Below are 13,250 nucleotides of genomic sequence, written 5' to 3'. Positions count from 1 at the left end.
TCTATGTACGCACGCACGGAAAACTTTAGGTACTTTTTCTAATATTAAGAATACCTATCCTTTAGTTACTTTTAATCCTTTTGTTAGTTCATTTCAATAAGTCAGATATTTTTTTCTAATAATGTGTATCTACTTATTATTCTTTTTGATTATTTGAGCTTATATTTTCTTACTAATTCTATTGAGAATTGAAAATAATTTAATGAATATATTTAATAAATATTCTTATAGTTGAAGCAGGCGTAGCCGCGTCCGGGTCCACTAGTTATTGTATATGTTTAGGTGTGAAGGTTCAAATAAAAAGATAATATTTTATAAATATGATATATTTTGTGTACGTACATTGTTAATTCTAGGACAAGAATTATAAATTAATTAATCTTATAAACAAGATTTTTATTTAAGTAATAAAATAATAAAATAAATTTCATAGTTATATATATGACTACGCGACGACCTACAACCCCCACACAAATTAGTACGGAACCATCGGAGTGAGTTCGACTCGCACTTCACCCGTTCTACATATTAATTAAATTTATTATTTAAAAAAAATACAGACGAACCTTTATCTTAATTCTATTTATCTAATTTGCCAGTAAAAAACCATTATCAGTAACGTAGTTCGTGCCTGTGATAGCTACAGCCTTATCGCTTGCCATATATAAAATTAAATGGCCAACTTCATCAGCTGTAGATTTTCTATCAAGAGGTACTTTATAATTTGAATCCTTAAGTACATTGAAATCTATTTTACTATTGTCCCATATGTCTGTCAGGACTGGCCCTGGACTGATGGTGTTTACGCGAACACCGTGTGGTGCTAGTTCTATAGCTGCTGAGTATGAAAAGAAATTTAATCCACATTTGGACAGGCCGTAAGGAGCAAAATGAGCTTTTATCACTTTATGTCCTCCAACACTTGATATATTTATTATATTTCCCTTTGTCTTGATAAGATGTGGTGCTGCGAGAGTTGTGAGTTGAATGACAGCTCGAAGGTTTGTTTTGTATAATGACTCATAGACGTCCAGGAACGATCCATCCAATATTGTACCCACTTGTATAAATCCGGCATTGTTAACCAAAATATCTATTTTGCCAAATTTTTCAACTGTTCGACTGATAATTGATTTTGCTTCATCATCGTTGGACACATCTGCTTTGATGGTGAGAGGTGGTTTTCCAATTTCTTCGCACTGTGCTGTCACTGTCTTCAGTTTCGCTTCGTTTCTTCCAACTATGACTACGTTGGCACCTTCCTTGGAGAACAACACAGCTGTGGACGCTCCTATCCCTGAACTTGCACCAGTAACTATCACCACTTTGTCCTTGAAGCTCATGTTTTGTTTTTTACTTGTTTTAAATAAAAATAAAACTTTTATGTAACGCAGTTAGTAAAGTAATATTGAAAATATTTTATTTTTGTATGTTTATATATTCAATTTATTTAAAATATATTTTTTTTGTATTTTTAAATTATTTACAAATTGGAACAGAGCTCTCGACAGTAACTAGGAACGATATAAGCACTGCTTAACATATTACGTCCTATATATACAAGATATAGTAGAATAACCAGTAATTACACTTATCTGTGTATTTACGCGTCCATCTTTTATGTGGAAGGATTATACAAAAATGATATAATTTTTTATAGAGGCCATTCGCGGCGCAAGTGTGGTTGTAAGCGAGACTGGGTGTGGGTTCGATCTCCACTGGAAAAAATAAAATATTTATTAAAATGTATATTTACATTTTTTCCCTCTGGTGTCGATGCAAAACGCGACATCAGTGGGAAGACTCATCGCCTAATTTAATTTAAATTTTAACATATGTTTTTTGTAGTTTCACGGTATATGTCGCATCTGGTAGTACTTTAACAGATGGCAAAGGCGACTTGGGAAAATAGTGTTAATTACACTTCGTTCCTATTAAGACACTTCAGTTGTTCGCTTTTTACAGAATTCTTGAGTCATTGAGTGTTGAGCGGCGGAACTTAACGTCACACTTGCCTCGTTACCAGAGGGAGGAAAACGAAAATATTACATATTTAATTTCCCCGAGTGGGAATCCAACATACAAATACAAACTACTCCGTTTATACAAACTTGTGCCCCATTAGATCGGGGAAATTCATTCTTCCGAGTAGAAATCGAACTCACAACCGTCACGTTAACTCTGTACCACAGCGTCATAACAGCCTAACAATGAAATATTCCGATATGTAAAAGCGCCTGATTATATCGTAATACTAAAATTGCATACTTTAAAAACAAGTATTTTTTTATTTTGTCAAATTGGGTCATTTTAATATATTCTAGCATTTTTTACTTGTAAAATAAAATATGTAGAGTTTTTATAAGTTTTTTTAAATTTTTATTTTTAGTATTTTTTTATTTAAATCTACATGATTTGTCTATAAAGCAGTGACCATGAAAATTATTACAGTGACATTTAGTGTTATTGACTCTAACACAAAAAAATGACAACACTTATCTATTTACAGACTTATTATAGCAGCAAGGACAAATCAATTATTGTTGATACAAATACTCGTATATTAGTTACTATGGAATATTTTGTAAAAAAACATATATTTTTAACTTTCAATTTTTGATTTTGATCTCATTTTTTGCAGTATTTTTTTATGAATTGAGGAAGTCGTAGAGCAGGGGCACAAGCGTCCGCCAGCTCGGCGATTGTGGTTTCGATTCCTACTAGGAGATATGATTTTTTATTTAATAATATTTTACATTTGTTCTTCGCTTCGCTTCTTCTATTAATATACAGAACAGGTCCAAATAAAAGGCAAAAATATCTTAAAATTATAATAATATTATGTTTATTATAATTGTTACAAAGTACAAAATAGGTGCCCTTCGGCAACGTAACAAAATATATAATGAACACCTTGAATTCAAATATATAACAAATTAATATTAATCTATATCTATACTTATAATATAATCTTGACTGATTGGTGTCTGTACATTAAAGATATACTCGTATAAGAAAAGTTGTTATTGGGGGAACTTAATAAAGTGAACCCAAAAAAATGATTTTAAAAATCTTTCGCATTTAGTCGATTTTTTAATGTATAGATATTGTATTTAAACTGAAAAGCATCAGCATTAAAATAATCCAGTAAATAAATCATTGTGTAATTGCAGCGGGCGAAGCCGCAAAAGAGTTGTTAAATATAAAAACAAAAGAAGCAAACTTTTTGTATATGTGTTACTATACTCGTTTCAACGTCATTCCATTGTCAGATACGTATTCAGATCCAGTAATAGCCATTGCCTTATCACTGGCAAGGAACAAGATGACATCTCCGATTTCATGAGCTTCAGATACTCTCTGTAGAGGAGTTGGATATAGATTTTCTATAGGCTCTTCTATACCAGCATTCACTAAAACATCAGTTTTAACTGGACCAGGACTTACTGTATTGACTCTTACACCCTGAGAAGCCAATTCTAAAGCAGCACCGCGAGTAAAATGATTTAGAGCAGCTTTAGATATACAATAGGAAGTCATGGTGGGCAGTGGTAAGGTACTTGCGATACTCGATACGTTGACAATATTTCCTTTTGTCTTAACCAGATGGGGAATAGCTAAATGAGTTAAGAGCACAACCGCACGTAAATTAGTGTTCATAATGTTATCAAAAGTTTCCATGATATTTTCATCTGCAATGTTAGCAAATCGGACAATTCCAGCATTATTGACTAAGATATCGAGTTTTCCAAAAGTGTTGACGGTGTCCTTGATTATTCTTTTAGCATCTTCATCGTTGCTTATATCAGCTTTTATTTGTAGATGCTTGTTACCACTTTTACTGCATTCTTCGAAAACACTTTGCAGTTTTTGCTCATTTCTTCCCACGAGGGCAACGTTAGCTCCTTCTTCAGCAAACAAGATGGCTGTTGCTGCCCCTATACCAGAACTGGCCCCAGTCACGACAACAACTTTATTTGCAAAACTCATGACTATCTCACGCTTATAACTTAGCAGAATTGTGTAATTTTAATTGAACTTCGTTTTATACTACACAAGGTTATCTAATAAGTGATAAATAAATAGTACACAACCGTATGATTAGATAATATTATATTGTGGAAGTGGACTTTTGCAAGTTATAATAAGATTTTTAAACATGATTAACGAAAAAAATATTTTGTTACGTAATTATAATCTATAAGTAGATTTTTCTTAATTATGTAAAATTTTGCCCTTGAAGTAACAAGTTCACGTTTTATTACAATTATAACTGCCATTTTATATTGGTTATCTCGCCTTATATACCTACGAATTTTCTGCTAATCAATTCGCCATGTTTAGAATTGAAATGCAAAAAACACATTTATGTATGTCTGTGTGTACAAATAATATTTGATTCATTCATATACTGACATATTAAATGGTAAATAATGTAATCTTTTTCATAAAATATATTAAATATATTTTTAAACATTTTTTTTATGGAACAAGGACAAGGCGAACGGGCGTTCGGGTCACCTGATGGTGATCACCGCCGCCCACGACACCGTGCATCACCAGAGGAGCTAGCTACAGGTGCGTTTCCGGCCTTAGAGGTGGAGATAGAAGCGCTTTTTGAAGGTACCCATATCGTACCGACCTCGAAATACTGCCGCGGGTAGACCATTCCACAGTTCGGTGGCGCGTGTGGTGGTGGTGGTGCGTACATTACCACAAGTATTTGCACAATATGTTAAAATAAATAAGATATTATAGATATTAAACGATAAATAAATAGAATTAAGCATCGTTAGTAATACGGTATACGTCGTGAATATTTGTTGTTCTTCATAAATGAGAAAAAAATAGGCCCATACAAAATTTTTAAATTAACATTTTAAAAGGCCAACAAGTTCAAGTTCAAATCTTGGTTACCTTCAATGTTTTGTATGGAATAAGCATACATTATTATAATCTAAAGCTTTCCTATACGTTACTATACGGTTTAGGAGTTATCATATTATGTAATTGATATGAGGCCACCAAGGTGCTGTGGACTTGTGTATTCGTTCTCTATTTGGAGAAGAAAATCAAAGCAACTCAAGAATTTTCTTTTGTCTACACTTTAACTACAAAATAGGAAGAATTGTAAGTATTTATGTTTGTAATAACATATTTATTTAGATTCGCTAGCAGAACTAGCATCTGAATGAACTAGTGTCTGAACACTTCTGCTTCCCTTTTTCCGTCGAAGTCTTGAGGCATTGCTTGTTAAGTGGTAGAACTCAGGGCCGCGCTTTGCCTAATTACCATAGCGAAGAAATAATAATAATAATAAATAAAATAAAAATAATCCCTTGAGCGGATATCGAACCCACAACCGTCATGTTTACAGTCGTACGCTTGTACCCCCGCGCCACGATGGTATCATTAATAATAACAAATGATATCTAATAATATAGGATTTTTAAATAAACATGTATTTATTTCAAAGTAAATCAGCATACTTTTTCTTTTGTTATAACTTATTTTACATTTACGTTCTCTGTTTTAATTATGTTTAAATAGTTTAAAATAAAATTACTTATTATCCTTATGTTAGAGGTTGAGTCTTGAAGCCTTTGTCAGCTAGCAAGTCAACTCCATTGATGGTATGCGCCCTATCACTGGCCATGAATAATATGAGATCTGCCACATCTTCCGGTGTAGAAAGACTTCCTACTGGAGATACCATGTTTAACTTCTCGTGACTTTTATTCAAAGCCTTCCTCAAAAGATCAGTTCGCACAGGCCCTGGACTTACAGCGTTTACTCTTACTCCTTTAGTAGCCAACGCTTGAGCAGCACCTTGAGTAAAGTGGATTAGGGCTGCCTTCGCTGAAGCGTAAATTATCATGACGGGCATCAACGGTGGCATCGAAGCGGCAACACTCGCAACATTAACAATATTTCCTTTCGTTTTCATTAAGTAAGGAGCGACCAGGTGAGTTAAATACACTGTACCTCGTAAATTGTTGCTATAAATAGCATCAAACGCCTCGAAGATGTTTTCGTCGGCAATTGTCGTGTATTTGGCTATCCCAGCATTATTGACGAGGACATCAATTTTTTCAAAGGTTTTTACTGTTTCCCCAACAATCCTTTTTAAGTCTTCCTTAATGGTTACATCAGCTTTGACCTGAAGATGTTTACCACCAGATTGAGAGCATACCTGGAAGACACTTTCAAGTCTTTCTTCATTTCTTCCAACCAAGACTACGTTAGCTCCTTCTTTGGCGAATTGAATTGCTGTAGCAGCTCCAATGCCAGAACTGGCTCCAGTTATGATTACCACTTTATTCTTAAAACTCATGTTCAAACCGATCCACTTTCTGTTGTGTGTCAGCAATTTTTTTTCACTTATATTTGTTTCGGATTGATTTTTATCTGGTTTTGTTTTCATATACAGCGTGATATTTTAAATGAAATATTTGATATCCATCATATTATAATTAATAAGCACAATTTAATGTTATATTTTTTGTGATATGTCTAGATGATTACGATTATTACAGCTTCAATTCTGTCAATCATTGAGTTTTAATATAAATATTTTCCAGAAAGGAAGAACACACATATCTATTTTAAATATAAGCCTAAGTGTGACTTGTACTGTACAAATGTCTTTTCCTTTCTTCTTAAAGCCCACGCCAACTTTGTTGGTGGAGGCAAGTAGTTTATGTTATTATATACAGATTCCTTTTTGTTATGATCTTCTCATTGTCTTTATTATATGTGTAGTATACAGACTAAGTAAAAACAACACACTGTATAAAAAAATATGCATGTTAAAGAAGTATTATATTTTTAGCATAGATAAATGTCAATAAACATAAATATCAAAAGAATAATATTGATAAGATACTCCTTGGTCATTACAACTGTTTTCGCTCTTGGGTAGGAATGAGATCTTTAGATAATAACAGGTAAATAAAATAAAAAAAAAATATGTATAAGGAAAACTAAATATATTTTTCTTAAGTTGGGGAAGAACCCCTAAGAAACCCCCTTGTGGCATAGTTGGATTGAAAGTTATCTGTACGTGATAGTTGTTTGTGGCCTTATTTGGGGCAAAGAGAAGAGAGACATCCAACTTTGGGATATATTTTTATCATAAAAAATACTCTACGCTCTACCTATTGAATCGCTGGACTCGACGCCATGTCTTTTATCAAAGCGGGGAAATGAAAATAATTTTCATTAGAATATTTCCCCGAGTGGGGATTGAATGTGAGTTCGTTTGATGTAGATGAACAACGTCTGATAATAAATCTGACAGGCAAAAGAGAAAAAGAGGTTGATAACAGTAGAAAAAGCGAAAGAGATATGCTTTTATTTAATTTCTTCTTTTCTCTATCTACCTTGGCGGCCACTGAGCCAATAGTTACATTACATGTGTTCAGCCAATTTTATTTTTCTCCCTTATAACGACCTTTTTAAAAAAACGGAGTAACAATCGCTACGGTCTCTACCTCTATTGCTATGCTACAATCATTATCGTTCATTATTCTTCCGTCATCCATTCCCTCGATGTACCGAAACTATCTGATAACATTTTTTTATGAATTCAGGACTACAGTCACTTGATCCATATCCTTTTTTATCTTATTATATCTAATTTTCTTATCATATATGTATATTAATTACATTATTGTTTATATAACAATTAAAATATTACTTTTATCTTTACATTATTTATATAAATTTTACATATATCTAAAGTGATAAGCGAGGGTTTAAATTAGAACCTACGTAATTTTAACTAAGCTGAAATTTTGGGGACTAATAGTCGTTTCTATAGTTAAGACAGTATGAGTACTTACTTACTAACTTGATAGTGTGGCCCTTTCAGAGGTAGTGCGAATTAAAGGGTACCTACGTTAAAGTAGATACTTTCAGACTTAAATATGTTTTTAAGAATAATGTAAAAGATGTATATTTGATATTACCAGACCCTTTACGAGAGTGACTCCCGCCAGACGTCCTAAAGATTCCACTCTGGCAAGGAAGCCATACGTTCTCATCGACGTAGCTTACGTCGAAATTATTATACGCTTGTAACAACTTATTTATGTTGTTAGCATCTCTGTAGGAAGATTTTTACAAACTTCCGCTATATCCCGCACATTTCAGGGCGGAAACCTGAGACCCTTTGTTTCTTTCCACAGATATCTGGAGGCATCGCATTAATTGAAGAAATGCAACGCCGCATTTTGCCTCGTTACTAGAATGAATAAATAAAAATTAATTAAAATATTTCATTTCCTCGAGTGGGAAACGAACCCCTTGTGCCCCTGCTCCTCGATGGCTTCAGCCGGCTTATTCACATGGTCTTCTTTTCTTTCTAATACCAGAAACTATGGCCAACTCGCTTCGTGACGTAGCTACAAATAGCTGTTTCATTGTTATCTCACCTTTTTTTATTTATATTCCTGTGACTTAAATCTACTGATAAAAGATTTCTATATTATCTGATATTAACTACAGATCTGTATAATAAGTCGTCATCCGCAATCTTTGACCTTGACTTTAAAATGAAAAATTTCGTGTTTTTCCGTTCCATTGGAAATTACGAGAAGTCGTCTATACACTAGCTTATCAAAATGGAAATATGGGAAGGCCGTGTGAGGTCGAAGTGATTGCTTCGAAGTATTGCAATCCATGTGGGACTTCCTTGTAGTTACATCAGTTACTAGAATTATATATAAATTTGGAAATATTTATTTAAACTCATATTTTCGTTTCTTCGCTCTGTTATCGAGGCATAAGCGCGGCGTTGAATTCTGCCACTCAACGTGCAATGCCTCCAAAATTTGGGGGAAAGTGGGGAACGGAGTGTGATGTGGCCTGGGTTCCCTCTGCCCACCCTGCTGCTTACAGGATCCAGCGTCAAGTTGATTTATGATTTCTTTTGTATATGTATGTATACATGATAACATTTGATTGTTCATAAAAACTTTAAGTACTTTCTGTATTTTAAAGGATTGAACCTTCGAACGATAGCATATTTATTTCTGCCGATATCTACTATATTATTATTTTTCCTACATTTTTTCTTTAGCTTCACTAAGCTCCTGACTTATCGCCCAATTTTCTACAAACTGCGTGCTTAGTGGCGGAACTTAATGCCGCACTTTATCTATAGGACGGCGTTGAGTTTCACTCACACTTCCACATAAAATTGCATCAGTAAAAATATTTTATCTATAATAAATAAATAATACAAATTAATATAAATATTTTTTATTATTTATTTTTTTAAGTCCATAAGAGCAATAACACTATCTGTCTATATGTCTATTATATTTTACGTGACAGAAAACATTCTACATTGAACGATTTTTTCAATAACGGACCATTATGTTTAAAAAAAACGGACAAGTGCGAGTCGGGCTCGCTCACCAGCCAGCCACCATCTCCATACACAAATTGGAGCTTCTCTAAAATTAAGGCTTAGCCAGAGCCCTTTCATCTGATCTCACTTGTACTAGCGGCTTTAATATCAAATTTTGCCCCCCTTTTAAGGCTATTATTATTTGCTATTATTTTTTATGATTTAGTCATAAACGTATTGTTTTAAGATTTTTCCTTTAAAAAGAACTACCTGTTGACGCTTGCTTTCCAATTTCAGGAAGTATCAACCGGAAGTTCCCTAATTATTTTGATTCCCTTTATAGTGCCGCAATACGCGTTTTTTGCGATGTTTACGGCCATATCTTTTATTAATTAAACATAGAAATACGTTTTATATGTTTTCAGGAAATCATGGGGCAGTAGATCTGAGTATATATGGTTTGAATTTCAACTCAATATCTCCAAACGTTACAGAGATAAAGGCACACAGACAGACAGACGGACAACGAAGTGATCTTATAAGGGTTTATTTTGTTATAGGTAGACACAGATCGCACTTAGTATATTTTATTAATATTCTTAAAATTATTACTAAACAAAATTTAAATAAATATTTTTCTATTATATAGGACAATTTTTGCGAGCAAAATCAAATGATTTCATAAAAGACTTACGATTAACTTAATGCATAACAGTATACTATTATGCATTAAGTTAATCGAAATATTCATTATTTTAGCTAACCATACTAAAATAATGAATATTTTATTAATGAATTCATTAAAAATTTATTTAAGTGTATTCCCTTATACACATATATAATTTTTTAATAAATCCATTCACGATACGAATGATAGTCAAAATATAAAAAAATGGATTCACTAACTTCCGAAAGAACATGTTACCTAACTGCTTAATCAAAACAGTTTTTTTAAAAAACAAAACTATTTATAATATCTCTTAAATAAAATATTTAACAAAAATTATCATTACAAAGAAAAAGTAAGATCAAATATGTATGTAAATCCATAATTAAATATAGTGATATGTTCCTTTATTCTAATCCCATCTAACATTAAGTACAAATATATTTAAATATTAGAATTTTACTTTTACTCCGTTATCTGATACAAAGTCCGATCCAGTTATGGCCTTGGCTTTATCACTTGCTACAAACAATATAAGATCTGCAATTTCTGTTGATTCCGATACTCTTCCAAGAGGTGTTTGCATAGCTGATAAATCTATTGGCACTTCTAGATTAGAATTTTCCATTATATCAGTTTTAACTGGACCAGGGCTGACTGTGTTGACGCGTACCCCATGAGATGCCAACTCTCCTGCGACACCTCTGGTAAAATGATTGACGGCAGCCTTAGAAACCGCGTAGGAATTCACAGCTGGCATGGGCACCATGGTACCCGCTATACTTGACACATTGACAATATTTCCCTTTGTCTCTATCAGATGAGGTGCAGCCAAGTGAGTTAAATATATAGAAGCTCGTAAGTTCGTGCTCATAATTGTATCGTACACTTCCATTACATTTTTATCGAATATATTCGCAAATCTCACAATACCTGCGTTGTTGACGAGGACGTCAAGTTTCCCAAATTTATCTATCGCATTATTTATAATTCTCTTTGCGTCCTCTTCTTTACTAACATCAGCAATAATAGCGAGGTGCTCTTTACCGTTTTCTTCACATTGCTTCAAAATATTATGTAATCTGTCTTGATTTCTTCCAACTAACACAACATTAGCCCCTTCTTTTGCAAAAAGAATAGATGTAGCAGCTCCTATACCAGAACTAGCTCCTGTTACGATAACAATTTTGTTCGTGAAACTCATGTTTAGTTCAAATTACTCTCCGATACTAAACAGAAACATGTAGTATTTAACTATTTATATTATTTAGAGATATGCTATCGCTTAGAAGGTTATATCTTATCATATACAATTTCTAACAATAAATAGACATTGAAATATTGCATAATATTTGAGTACCTGCACATAAAACTGAACAGAAATTAAAATCTATATATTTAGTCATAGGTATATCTAGTGAAGTTTTTAACCTTTAAGTATGGACGTCGAGTCTCACAGACCTATCTAGTTCTACGAATTCTACAAATCGGCCACTTCTCGGTAACCTCCGCCACTGAGTCGCTCAGTAACTTGCCAAAATTTTTGTTTTTAACATAAGATGTAATTTCTTTTTTTTTTAATTGTTAGACTTTATGTTTTGTCAAAAAAAAAGATTTATTTTATTAACTTCTTTTTTTATAGTATTATTTTCTTAAGAGTCATCCCATGTGGCCAAAGACTGAAATTATGACTTTAAGTTACTTAAATCGTTGTGATGCGTAAACTTTAATAAAAAGTGATTTTATTTATATTGATTTTGTTTGATTTGAGGCTATTCATGTAAACTAAAACATAAAATTGTCTTCTTCCTTTAAAAAACAGACGGAATATGACCAATAAATACACTGGTCTGACAGACCCGACGTCCATAAGTGTGTTATAAAAAAATCACGTCCATAGTTAAAGGTTAAATTAAATAACTAACACATTATTTTGTATACCAATAGTAGTAGTTCTTTATTAAGTTAAGGGTTGCTTGGTACGGATCACCTGCGGGTGATAAGGCCGCCTTTACACCATTTTTCATTTGTTTTTTCTTGTTTCAGTTTTATGTTTAAGTTATTTATGGTGTAATAAAGTATTAAATAAATAAACAAATAAGACTAACTAAGACTTGGATAAGGCGAGATAGACGTGTTTCAAAATATACATACGGAGAGTTTCTAATTTTAACCACATTTCTAACATTGAGTGCGTATTAAAACATTAAATATATCCATACCTATATTATAAATTCGAAAGTAACTCTGTCTGTCTGTCTGTCTGTTTGTCTGTCTTTTACGCAATCAGGGTCAAACCGCTAATTTAATTATGATAAAATAGAGACTTGAGGGTCTCGGGATGAACATAGGATACTTTTTTTTCTCATATTTGTAATATTTTCGATATATACCAATATATTAAAATAATTAATTTGACAAGCAATTTATTCCGCCATGTTAATAACAATCGTCGCTACGCGTTGCTAAGCAACGGCTTGCAAAGTTTGTTGTTTTAAGAAAACGTCACCCAAAATGAGTTTGCTTAATGCATACATGGCGAGTGCTGATATATATTTGTATACATTAACAAAAATTAGATGATTTCTATAATTGCGAACGGGCAGATGACTTTGATGATTTTGTAAATTTTTATATATTTTTGAATTAGTATTATTTTTTATGTAATTATTTGCTGCTTATAATAAATTTATCTCAGTTCGGTTATCTATACCGATGTTATACACTTAAAATATCGTAATTTTTATAATTTGGGATTTTATTTAATATTGTTCGCAAAAATTAATAATTATTTAATATAGAAAAATGTTTAGTACGCGCGCACGGCAAACTTTAGGTACTTTTTCAAATATTAAGAATTTCCTTTAGTTACTTTTACTTCTTTTGTTTGTTCATTTCGGTTACTCATATATTTTTTATAATAATAAATCTCCACTTATTATTAATTTTTAACTTATTTTAATTATTTAGGCTTATATTTTCGCGGGCGTAGCCGCGTCCGGGCCCACTAGCTTATATTATATTTATAAAAAAAATAGTTAAGTAAGCTGTGAAGGATAGATTGGTAGGTCCTCAGGTGTATATATTTATCCAATTTTAAATATTAACTAGAAGTGTAATCAATATCCATTTTAAAGTTTTAATTTTAGTACGACGACGTAAACGTTCCATAGTAAATAAAGAAACAGATAAACAAATTGAAATTTTATATTTAAGGCGATAATCGAA

Source organism: Heliconius melpomene, chromosome 2 (assembly GCF_056956725.1).
Source record: "Heliconius melpomene rosina isolate 202511_hmr_F chromosome 2, ASM5695672v1, whole genome shotgun sequence".
In the NCBI taxonomy this organism is placed as follows: Eukaryota; Metazoa; Arthropoda; class Insecta; order Lepidoptera; family Nymphalidae; genus Heliconius; species Heliconius melpomene.
The sequence above is the reverse complement of the archived record's forward strand: the minus strand, read 5'-3'. Positions refer to the sequence as shown.